Here is an 11672-nt window from a genome sequence, read left to right as displayed (position 1 = left end):
CTCTGTGAATGTGACCACTCTAGGTACCTCACAGGACTGGAATCACAGCGTTTGTCTTCCTATGACTCTCAATGTTTCTGGACACCAGTGTGTGGGTTCCCACACCGCCCGTTTTTCTGGTTCTCGAGACACCTACCCGGCGTCCTATAATGTCACCCAATTCTAACACCGTCTACCTGGAGATAGCGTCAGACCCCACAGGTCGAGGCTCAGCCCCACAGGTCTGCCGGCCCCTCCCCCACCTCAGAAGCCAATCCGCTGCAAGGGGAGGTTGTCATCCGTGCTTCTGAACAACTGGCTGTGAATGGGGTTCCCATAACCCACTCCTCGGGTTCGGTAATCTTCTAGAGGGGCTGGCAGAGCTCAGGAAGGCGGTTTACTAGCCAGACGTTCATCATGAAAGGGTACAAGCTCAGGAAGGCCAGGTAGAAGAGATGCCTAGAGCCCGGGATGGGGGTAGGGGTGTGGAACAGCCACGCGCAAACCAGGGGCTCCGCTCTCAGCCCCTCCCCAGGTTCGCCAAGCCCGAAGCTCCCCGAACCCCTTCGTCAGGGCTTTTTATGGGGGCTGCGTTTCACAGGCATGATTGATCACGGCATTGGCCATGGTGAGTGACCTCCGTCTCCAGCCCCTCTCTCCTCCCCCAGGTGGGGGGTGGGGCTGAAAGTACCAACCCTCTAATCACCCTTCGGTTTCCTTGACAACCAGCCCCATCTTTACAAAAGTCACCTCATTAATATACCTCAGGTGTGGTTGAAGGGGGCTTGTTAGGAAAACAACTGGAAAAGGGCTGGTAATTAAAGACATCTTACCACTCTTCGTGCTCCTAAGGGTTTTAGGAGCTCTATGCCAGGAAAGGCATGAAGGCCAAATATATAGTACTTTTACTTTTCTTTTCTTTTTTTGAGAGAGAGAGAGAGCGCAAGTGAGTGAGGGGCAGAGAGAGACAGAGAGTCCCGACATGGGGCTCGAACTCACCAACCGTGAGATCATGACCTGAGCCGAAGTCGGATGCTTAACCCACGGAGCCATTCGGGCCCCCACACATTATCTATTTCTAATTATAAATCACAATATTACAGTCTTCAAGTCTCATCCATGTTGTTGCGTGCGTCGGAATTTTCTTCCTTTTTAAGGCTGATTAGTATTCCATTGTCTGTTTCCACACTTTGTTATTCATTCAAAAAATAACACTTTCAAGTGCACTTACTTTCTTCCTATAAATATTGACTTATATTCAGATGGGTTTCGTAGATGGGGAAAAAAACCCGAAGTTACTTGTTTCCTTCTTGTGTTGATACCCATGTATTAGTTTTTTGTTTTTGTTTTTGTTTTTTTTGAAGGGCAGAAAATCGAACCAACAGGATTCTTTTTCCCTTATCTCCTGAAGATTAGTTTACTTTTTACATGTGAATAGAGTAGTGAGTGTATGTATTCAGCAAATACTGCTGATAGGTAAATAAAAGCTGTTGCTCTGTGAGTGACCGAAGTAGCTTATTCGACTCTAGGTAATTGTGCAACGTGTGCCATTTTTAGCCCTGGAGGTTCAAATAGACTTTCAAGTTGTGTGTTCTTGGCCTGGGCAATTTTTGCAAAACCATGCCTTGCTGGACAAGTTGCTTTTTCTGCCGTTCTCATCGTTATGTCTGTGCTCTGAGCTTTGGAGAGCACAGCATTCCAATCGTTCAACCCAGCACGTTTCTGCTGACCCCGTTTCAACCTGCCCGAGGCAACTGTCGCTTCTACAGCCCGTCTTCAGATGCGTCCAGCTTTGTGGTTCTGAATTTCAGCAAGCACGTCAGACACGTTGACACAGCGACCATTCCGACCATTCCTTAACTTTCTGTTTCTGACTCTAAAATAATCGGTGAGGATGGAGAGGGAGGCAGCCGATGGGCTATGGGGGGTTGACATTTGGGTTCAAATCTTATTTTGTTTTTTCTCCATCGTGGAGACTTGACTTCACCATTCTTTCAACTTGTCTGAACTTTATTATCTGTAAAGAAAGAATAATGAGACCTCACAGTAGTCTTGCGAGGACTTAGATGATAAAAGGGTAGTACAGTTACACATTCAATGAACGGTAGCTGTTGTTTCATTCGTGAATGAAAAATATCATGCTTTGCCAAGCAATTGTCTTATATGATGTAACATTTGGTCTGAAGCATAATTCTAGATGATTCTAAATTTCTTGGAAGCTTGGATTTTTAGTGTGTTTTTCATGTGGATATTGGTATATCTGCTACTAGTTGCTGAGAAAGCTGACGTGGTGACGGTTTTATTTCGTAACCAGGTTTTGCTCTTTGAAGGCTAGCTTCCAAAATTCGCGAAACCTCTGCTAATCTGTAGATGATACTAACAGCACTTCTTTTTTTTTTTTTAATTTTTTTTTTTAACGTTTATTTCTTTTTGAGACAGAGAGAGACAGAGCATGAACGGGGGAGGGGCAGAGAGAGAGGGAGACACAGAATCGGAAGCAGGCTCCAGGCTCTGAGCCATCAGCCCAGAGCCCGACGCGGGGCTCGAACTCACAGACTGTGAGATCGTGACCTGAGCTGAAGTCGGACGCCTAACCGACTGAGCCACCCGGGGGCCCCTAACAGCACTTCTTAAATAATTTTTTTTTTTTCTTGGCGGGGGCACCCGGATGGCCCATTTGGTTAAGTGTCCGACTCTCGGTTTCAGCTCAGGTCTCACGATCTCAAGGTTTTGTGAGTTCAAGCCCCACATCGGGCTCTGCGCTGCCAGTGAGCAGGGAAAGGGGTAACGTTAGGCAGGGAAATATAAGGGGCCTTCAGGGAGGCAGCTGCAGCTGCAAGTAGGGGGCTGAGGAATCCTCAGCGGCAGCAGAGTTTGGGGAAGAAGAGGAGACGATAAATGTGTTCCGGACCTGCCCGAGCTAGGTGTCATGTGTGAAGCCTCACGAACTTTCTGATGAGGTCCCAATAAAAAGTCAGGGACAGAAATCCTCAGCGGCTACCCAGTGGGGACCCCTCTCACTCTTGAAAGCTTTATCCTTTCCCTCAATAAACTTGATCGCTTTGCTCACTTTCTGTCGTCAGCGAGATTCATTCTTCGACTCCGTGAGACCAGGACCAGTCTCTCTCCCACCCTTCTGTTAACACCAGCGCAGAGCCTGCTGGGGATCCCCCCACCCTCCCTGCCCCTCCCCCACTCACAGTTTCTGTCTCTCTCAAAAGAAATAAACTTTTTAAAAATTAAAAAAAAAAAAATTTCCCTTGGGGCACCTGGGTGGCTCAGTTGGTTAAGTATCAGACTTTGGCTCAGGTAGTGATCTCAGGGTTTGTGAGTTCAAGCCCCACATCCGGCTCACTGCTGTCAGCCTGTCAGCGCAGAGCCTGCTTTGATCCTCTGTCCGCCTCTCTCTCTGCCCCTCCCCCGCTCTCTTTTCTCTCTCTCTCTCTCTCTCTCTCTCTCTCTCCCTCCCTCCCTCTCAAAAAATAAATAAAACATTTAAAAAATGTGCGGGTAAAAAGATTTGTTTTAGTTTTTAATCACCTGTAATTCCACAATATAGAAATAATTACTGTTATCATTATGTAATATTTTCTTCTGATGTTTCTTAGTTTCATGCATTCTTGTACATAATTGGTACACTGGTTTCATGTCATTATATGATTATTTTCTATTGTCTTAGTTTGGGTCCCTAAAACAAACTCTAAGACAGGAATCTGAATGTAAAGAAGTTTTTTGGGAGGTGAGCCCAGGAAGCAATGGTAATTGAGTGCCAAGTGACACAGGAAAGGGAATGAAGACACGCTATCAAGCACATTTCCGGCATGGGCTACTGGCGTATAATGCTGCTGGGGAACTTTAGGAGACAGTGTGGGACACAAACCTGGGCATTGGGGGTATTTGTTGTGAAAATTAATGCAAGGGAACTTCATTGAGGGTGGAGTTGGAAGGCCGGGGGAGCGCGCGTGCCCCACCACTCCTTGCCAATGGCAGACCCAACAGAAGAGACCCACCTTGCACTGGTACTATTTTATTGCCCCAACAGGAGGAGGAAAGACTTTCCTCCTCCCCCAGCAACAGCCCAGCCAATGAGAAACTGTCACAACTCAGCCAATGAGAAGCTTCTATACTTCTCCCAGTACACTCCAATAGACTTTCGGTTTGCAACAACTCCTCCCAACTCTCCCCCACCCCCTTTCCTCTGTAGGAGAGCTTTCCTCTCCTGTGTTCTGGGGTCTTGCTTTCTAGTATGCTTGAACCTGGTGGTAATTTTCTGCTCTTCCTGAAGGAACCCATTTTTTCGCTGGTAAAATAATTGGCAGTTTTCTTTTTAAGGTTAACATTACTTGGTGATGAGAGGTGGGATCCAGAGAAGACCCCCAGCAACTTGGGAGGTGAGCCAAATAGGTGGCGCCCCCCACAGATCTAGTTGGGTTCACGCTCTTTCGCCAACCCCGGAGTTGGAGGGTATGTCCTCGCCTGGATTTCGAGCTCCATTCTTTGTATTAGAGCCGTCCAAACTTTATGTGAGATCTGTTTTAAGGCTTGTTCTCTCGGAGAGGACTGATTTGGCCTTCAGTCGGACTCCTTTTTGCCATTGGATTGTTCCTGTTGGAATTGTGCCAGTTTGAACTGCGTTGGTCTTTGGTCCAACTCTTTTTTTTAGGATCAACCTCTGCCTGTTGGAACAGTGCTAGCCTTTTGTCCTACTCTTGTTTGGAACTGGACGGTTCCTCCTGGATCGATGCAGGACTTTGGTCTGATTCCTTCTGGAACCAGGCTGTTCCTGTCGAAATCGTGCTGTTTAGGAATTTTTCTCTTTGATCTAGAGAAAAACCTCCAAGAAATGGGATCCCAGTCATCAAAATATTTTGAGCCCACCTCCCTCCACACCCTCACTCTGGCGTCTGGTTTGATGTTTAAAAACTATGTGGCTTCACATACACATTTATAACTAAATAGACTGACTTAACCAAAAATAATTTAGAACTTCCGTGGCCATTATGGGGAGCTTTTGCTCTCCCAAACTTGTTTTACTCAAAATTTAATTGGAAAGATGCAGCTTCTAGGGGGGAAAAACTGAGATGCCTATTTAAAAAAATTTTTTTTAATGTTTATTTATTTATGAGAGAGACAGAGCATGAGTGGGGGAGGGGCAGAGAGAAAAGGAGACACAGAATTTGAAGCAGGGTCCGGGCTCTGAGCTGTCCACACGGAGCCCAACGGCTGGAACTCACGAACCCTGAGACCTGGACCTGAGTCGAAGTCTGATGCTTAACCAGCTGAGCCACCCAGGCACCCCTGGGATGCCTATTTTAAATGGTTCCTTGAGGCTTCCAAATATTTTCAAATATTCTAAGTTTGTCTCCCTGCAAAATGCTCTTGCTAAGTTAACTTAGACAAACAATTGAAAGGAGTCAAAGTGGTTTCTAGGCCTCTTTCCCCCACTCCCCTATCTTCTTTGTCTGCAACCACTTTGTGGTCATGCCTGCCTCTGTGTCATTTTCCTCTGTTGTCTCTGCCGAACTTCCCCTTTTCCTTTGTACCTCTCCCACCCCCCTCTCCTTTACCTACTAAAACTGCCTCTTTGAAGTTAACTCTCCTGAGGATCTAAAGAAACCCCAAATTTGTTATGTTCCCTGGACTAAGGCCAAGTTAAGATCCATAGTTAGAGAGTTGTTGTTTTTTTTTTTAATATGTGAAATTTATTGTCAAATTGGTTTCCATACAACACCCAGTGCTCATCCCAAAAGATGCCCTCTTCAATACCCTTCACCCACCCTCCCCTCCCTCCCACCCCCCATCAGCCCTCAGTTTGTTCTCGGTTTTTGAGTTAGAGAGTTTTCTAAAGTAACTGAGGAATCCCATAAATTTGCTGAAGACTTTAGCATAGTTGTTTAAATTTAGCAACTGGCTTCTCAAGATTCATGTTAATTAGTCCACATGCTTGTTGGTGAGGGCCAGACCAAATATTGGATGAAACTAGCCCAGTGGGAACAACCTGAAAGGGATTTATTTAGAGAAACAGACTCCTAACTTTTGGCAGGATGCTAGAATGCTTGCTGGAAATCTCCACTGAGCAATTACAGTAGCTTTTCCTAAGCCTGTTGATTAGAACAAAATTTAGGCTGACACACAAAACCCTGATGAACACATTCATGACTGAAAATCGACTCCAAATTGTCTCTTAAGAAAGTTCAGGTCTTCCTTTAGAGGTTGAACCCACCAGGCAGCATTTAACTCTGTTTATTAATGGACTCAACCCAGATCTTTCTCCTTTAGTTAAAAGGACCAGGTTGGAATGGGAAACTATTCACTAAACATATAGTTAATTTGGCAAACCAGCTCCCTCACATCCAAATGAAACAACAACAAAAACCCATCTAGTGCCTGCTGTCACTGGAAAGAGCCAGGGCATTGGTAAAAAGATGATTACAAATGTAAATACTCTAGGCACCTTCAGTTTTCCACTGAGTCCAGTGTGTTTCTAATGCCCAGTATCTGGGCTCTGAGGAGCTTCAGGGCCTCTTCCCAATCCTCCCCTCTAACTGGCCCCAAGAAACTACTCCGGATTGGGAATGACTCTTGAGCCACACTCCATGCCCAACCCTACCGCTATAAAGCAGCCCCTGCCTTGGAGTTACTGAATCAGTTCACATAGCGGGGGTCTCAAACCTCAACGGATTTCTGTCTGAACCCGTTCCCTTTTGTCTGTCCCTTTGAGAGTTATACACCCTTATCCTTGTAGTTCCTCTGCCTCTATTCATTTATTGGGCTAAGATTTCTTAGAAAAGAATCATGCTGGAATTTTCTTTTCCCCAAAGGGAGAATAATGCTAAAATTTGATCATAATCATCAAAATAGCCAACTAGGTAAATTAAATGGTCCTTTGACATTTTTTATTTGTTCTATCTTTAAAAGATATTTTATTTTAAAGTTTATTTATTTTGAGGGAGAGAGAGAGAAAGTGTGTGTGTGTGTGTGTGCACAAGTGAGGGAGGGGTGGAGAGACAGAATCCCAAGCAGGCTCCACACTGTCAGTGCAGAGCCCAATGCAGGGTTTGATCTCACAAGCTGTGAGATCATGACCTAAGCCAAAATCAATAGTTGGACCCAACCGACTGAGCCACCCAGGCACCCCTAAAGATTTTATTTTTAAGTAATCTCTATACCCAATGTGGGGCTCAAACACAACTCTTTTTTTTTTAATGTTTTTTTTTTAATTTTTTTAAACATTTATTTATTTTTGAGACAGAGAGAGACAGAGCATGAATGGGGGAGGGTCAGAGAGAGAGGGAGACACAGAATCTGAAACAGGCTCCAGGTTCCGAGCTGTCAGCACAGAGCCCGACACGGGGCTCGAACTCACGGACCACGAGATCATGACCTGAGCCAAAGTCAGCCGCTTAACCGACCGAGCCACCCAGGCGCCCCTCAAACACAACTCTTAAATCAAGAGTCACATGCTCTACTGACTGAGCCAGCCAGGTGCCCCTATTTGTTCCATTTTTGACGGCTCTATAGCCGAGTCCAGAGACACTGATTATTTGTTCCTATTGGAACAGGTGCCATCCTCGTTGTGGCAAAATCTTCCACCGATATTTCCCTACCAATATTGACGATCATTTTGTCAGTAGACCAGTAGTTTATCCTGAAGATAAAGATTTACCAGAATTGAAGCCGGTGACATCTGACAAGACCACTTCCCCAAGATGTCCAGACCAGGCCTGTATACTTTTTTTCTCACTGTTGCTTCTTTCTCTCTCTCTCTCTTGTGGGAAGACAGTGCCTCTGTCGGCATTTCCCAAGCCCTTGTGAAAGGGGGAAACCTTCTGATTATGGCCTTTAAGAAATAGCCTCCTCGTGATCCTGGGACAAATTAATTTTTCACTTGCTTTTTCTGAAGGGTTAGAAGGTCCAGAATTCACAAAAGTCTTCTTTCATTCGAACTGTTAACTCACTTTGGATTCTTATCCAAATTCATGGTCTCTGAATTTGCAACCCTACAGGCTGTATTATCAATAACATTTTTAGTTCCAAACAGTTATTTTGAGATAACAATACTGTTTTAAGATGTCTTTGACATTTTAAGATGTTCTGCTCTTTCGCAAAAAGTTCATCAGCTGTTGCTTCCCATTTATACCTGGACTGCTTCTCCCCAGATGGACTTGTGTTCTTCCTTCAGTGTTGTCTTGCAGTATTCACTATTATGCTTTCATGACTGCTTTAAGCAGAGACTTCCAGGAGGCATACATGACTATGGTTTGCCTTCAGAAGGAGAATTTTTCTCCCTGTCAGAATAAATATTTCAGTTGGCTACTTTCAGCCCTAGAGTCTTGTTTTAGAACCATCCGTCATACAATTTGGAATTATGCTACTTCTTCTGTTTTTACGTATAATTACTTAAGTTTTGTATTTTGTCATCAAACTTAAAAAAAAAAAATGTACCCTATAAGGGGATGCTGGTTCAACACTTAGAGATGATCTCAAACTCTTATGACCTTGAGAAGATCTAGACTTTAGATGGGAAGTGCCTGAGAGTCCCTCCCTCCAACCCTTCCTTGTTATTCAAATGTGTTCTTAAGTGGTTTCCAACAGCTATGGACTTTGACATAGGACAGGAAAACCAGGAAAGGTCCTTCCTGGCACTGAGGGACAAAACCACTAAATATAAAGAAATTGACTACTGATTAGAGAGGCTTTCAAAGAAAGATCTTGATTAAAAGAGGGAAATGTGAACATTAATAAAAGGAAATTTTGTTTAGAAATGGAGTTGGGAGGACAGGCAGGGGGAGTGCGCATGCCCTATCACTCCTTGTTCATAGCCGACCCCACGAGATGAGACCCACCTTGCACTGGATACTATTTTACTACCCCTTCAGGAGGAAGAAAGGTTTTCCTCTTCCCTTGGCAACAGTCCAGCCAATGAGAAACTGTCACAGATCAGCCAATGAGAAGCCACTGTACTTCTAACTCCCAGTTTACCCTAATGGACTTTTCCCGTCTAACAGCCCCTCCCAACTTCCCGTTTTTTTCTCTAAACTTTTTCTCCTTTGTTTGGGGGACTTGCCTGCGGTTTTGCTGTAGCTTGCTTGTCCCGGTTTGCAACTCTCTGCTATTCCCAAATAAACTCTTTTTCCCCCCCCCTGGGGAAATAACTGGAAGTTTTATTTTTAAGGTTAACATCGCACACCAGCTCCTATCGGCCTATTGATTGAAGGCTTCTGGGGAAGAGAGCAGAGGGAGACTTGAATCCCCTGGCATTCCTGGCCTGCCTTGTACTTGGGCAGAGCAGACGGTGGTGATGGAGAAAGCCCTCCGGCAGAGCTGCAGGAAGTCAGGCCCAGGGCTGAAGGGCAGGTGCCGGCAGCATCCACCACACCATGGTATTAAAGACCGGCTGTAGAATAGTCTAGATGGTGGATGAATGCCTTCTCAGGGATTACACTCCTGGTAATTATTTCTTTTCTGTTCCTCCTAAGGGTAAAATTTCTCAAAGGAGTTCTGGATAATCATTGTCTCCACACCTTCTCATGCCTTTCCTTCTTCAGTACATTTTTTATAGGGTTTCTATCGCCCTCTCTTTGAAATACTGCTTTAATTTACCCAAAACCCCCATCTTGCCAAATCTCATCATTACTCTTCTGTCTTCAATTTACTAGCCTTTCAGAAGCATGGGATCCAGCCTTTTCTTCTAGAAACACTCCCTTTGTGTCTGTGACTACATTTTTGCCCCCATCTGTCTCCTTGGGTGGGTTCTCTACCTGGAAATGTTGGAGAGCCTCAGGGCTTGGTCTTCGGCTTCTCTCGCTTTGTTAATTTTTGGGGTTCTCATCTTCTTTCGTTAACAAACATTCTTTTTTTTAACGTTTTTTTATTTTTTTATTTTTATTTTTGAGACAGAGAGAGATAGAGCATGAACGGGGTGGGTCAGAGAGAGAGGGAGACACAGAATCCGAAACAGGCTCCAGGCTCTGAGCTGTCAGCACAGAGCCCTACGCGGGGCTCGAACTCACTGGCCATGAGATCGTGACCTGAGCTGGAGTCGGACACTTAGCCGACTGAGCCACCCAGGCGCCCCATCGTTAACAAACATTCTTAAGTAAATCTAGCAAATGTCAACATTAAAAAAGTTTTCTTTTTATGTTTTTATTTTATTTTTGAGAGGGAGAGAGACAGAGTGTGAGTGGGGGAGGGGCAGAGAGCGAGGGAGACAACAGAATCCAAAGCAGGCTCCAGGCTCTGAGCTGTCAGCACAGAGCCTGGCATGGGGCTGGAACCCACAAACCCGTGAGATCATGACCTGAGCTGAAGTCGGATGCTTAACCGACTGAGCCACCCAGGAGCCCCCAGATGTCAACATTTCATATAATCTTGGGATATGTGTACATTTTTAAAGTAACATTTTGGGGATTATTTTTAGTATTCTTGAAATACTTTATATTTAAAGAGGAAAGAGGGGTGCCTGGGTGACTCAGTTGGTTAAGCGTCCAACTCTTGATTTGGGCCCAGGTCATGATCTCACAGTGTGTGGGATCAAGCCCCATGTCAGGCTCCGTGCATGCTGTCAGCATGGAGCCTGCTTGAGATTTTCTCTCTCCCTCTCTCTCTCTCCCTCCCCTGCTTGCATGTGTGCTCTCTCTGCTCTAGCTCTCTCAAAATACATAAACAAACAAACATTAAAAAAAATAAGAGGAAACTTTTACAAATTGTTTAGGAACACGTAAGCCATTTGTAAACCAAAGCACATGATAACATTCACTTCTCCAGCTGTCATTCCTTTTTTTCTTTTATGTTTATTTTTGAAGAGAGACAGAGCATGAGTGGGGGAGGGGCAGAGAGGGAGGGAGACACAGAATCCGAAGCAGGCTCCAGGCTCCGAGCTGTAAGCACAGAGCTGTCAGCACAGAGCCTGACGTGGGGCTCCAACCCACAAACCATGAGATCATGACTTGAGCCAAAGTCAGACGCTCAACCGACTGAGCCACCCAGGCTCCCCTTCCAGCTGTCATTCTTCAGGCAATTTCATCTCACAGAGGACAACTGAAGACAAGAGGCACCTAAGTTGCCAAAATTATATGCCCAAACTAATAATTATTCCTAGGAGAGATCCTCAGATCCTTACTTCAAGCCTATTAAACTGTACCTTAAAAATAGTGAAAAGTGAAATATTATTAGAAACAGGAGAAGGAATAAAAATATAAGAAAAACAGACATGAAACTTTAAAGAGTTAAATGGCCATTATTAAGTATATGTAAGGAAATCCATAAACCCCTATCCCTGTGTTTCATTACGCCTTAAGAGTACTGCATCAAATGGCATAATAATATATGCTGGTAATGAGACCAAATAATAACAGTTGTCATTCCGTTTTGCATACCTTAAGGGTAGAAGAGCATTAGCAATACAGTTTAGAAAAGTGCCCTTCAAAATTAACATTTTGTTTTAATATTGAAACCTGATGGACTTCATTTCTGTCATCCACCTTATAATAAAAGCCTTAACCCAAAGATGTGACTCCAAGAATGGGAATCACAGACACAGATTGGAAACCCTGTGAGGGCATGAAACATGCATTTCAGTTAGATGCAGTTTGCTGCTTTCGTACAAACAGCTTCCCCCAGCGTGCAATTGAAAAACTTAATGTTTATTTTTGAGAGAGAGAGACAGAGTGCGAGTGGGGGAGATCAGAGAG

At 44.6% G+C, this 11672-nt stretch overlaps 1 protein-coding gene across 7 annotated transcripts in view; it reads left to right on the top strand.

Moving 5' to 3' along the window:
* The first annotated feature begins 367 nt into the window (after positions 1-367).
* ABCC4 (ATP binding cassette subfamily C member 4) overlaps positions 368-11672 on the top strand; it is a 284608-nt gene continuing 273303 nt past the window's right edge. For 2 of the 7 annotated variants that reach the window (XM_042929140.1, XM_042929120.1), the window contains exons 1-2: positions 420-607; positions 4312-4370. The gene's annotated coding sequence lies outside the window, so the exon portion shown is untranslated. Of the gene's footprint in view, positions 608-1670; positions 1868-4311; positions 4371-9277; positions 9430-11672 lie in introns of those variants that run through there. The other 5 variants (XM_042929130.1, XM_042929149.1, XM_042929159.1 and 2 more) reach the window with 5 other exon arrangements.

This window comes from Panthera leo, chromosome A1 (assembly GCF_018350215.1).
Source record: "Panthera leo isolate Ple1 chromosome A1, P.leo_Ple1_pat1.1, whole genome shotgun sequence".
In the NCBI taxonomy this organism is placed as follows: domain Eukaryota; kingdom Metazoa; phylum Chordata; class Mammalia; order Carnivora; family Felidae; genus Panthera; species Panthera leo.
Note: the sequence above shows the minus strand (reverse complement) of the source record. Positions and strands in the feature narration are given on the sequence as shown.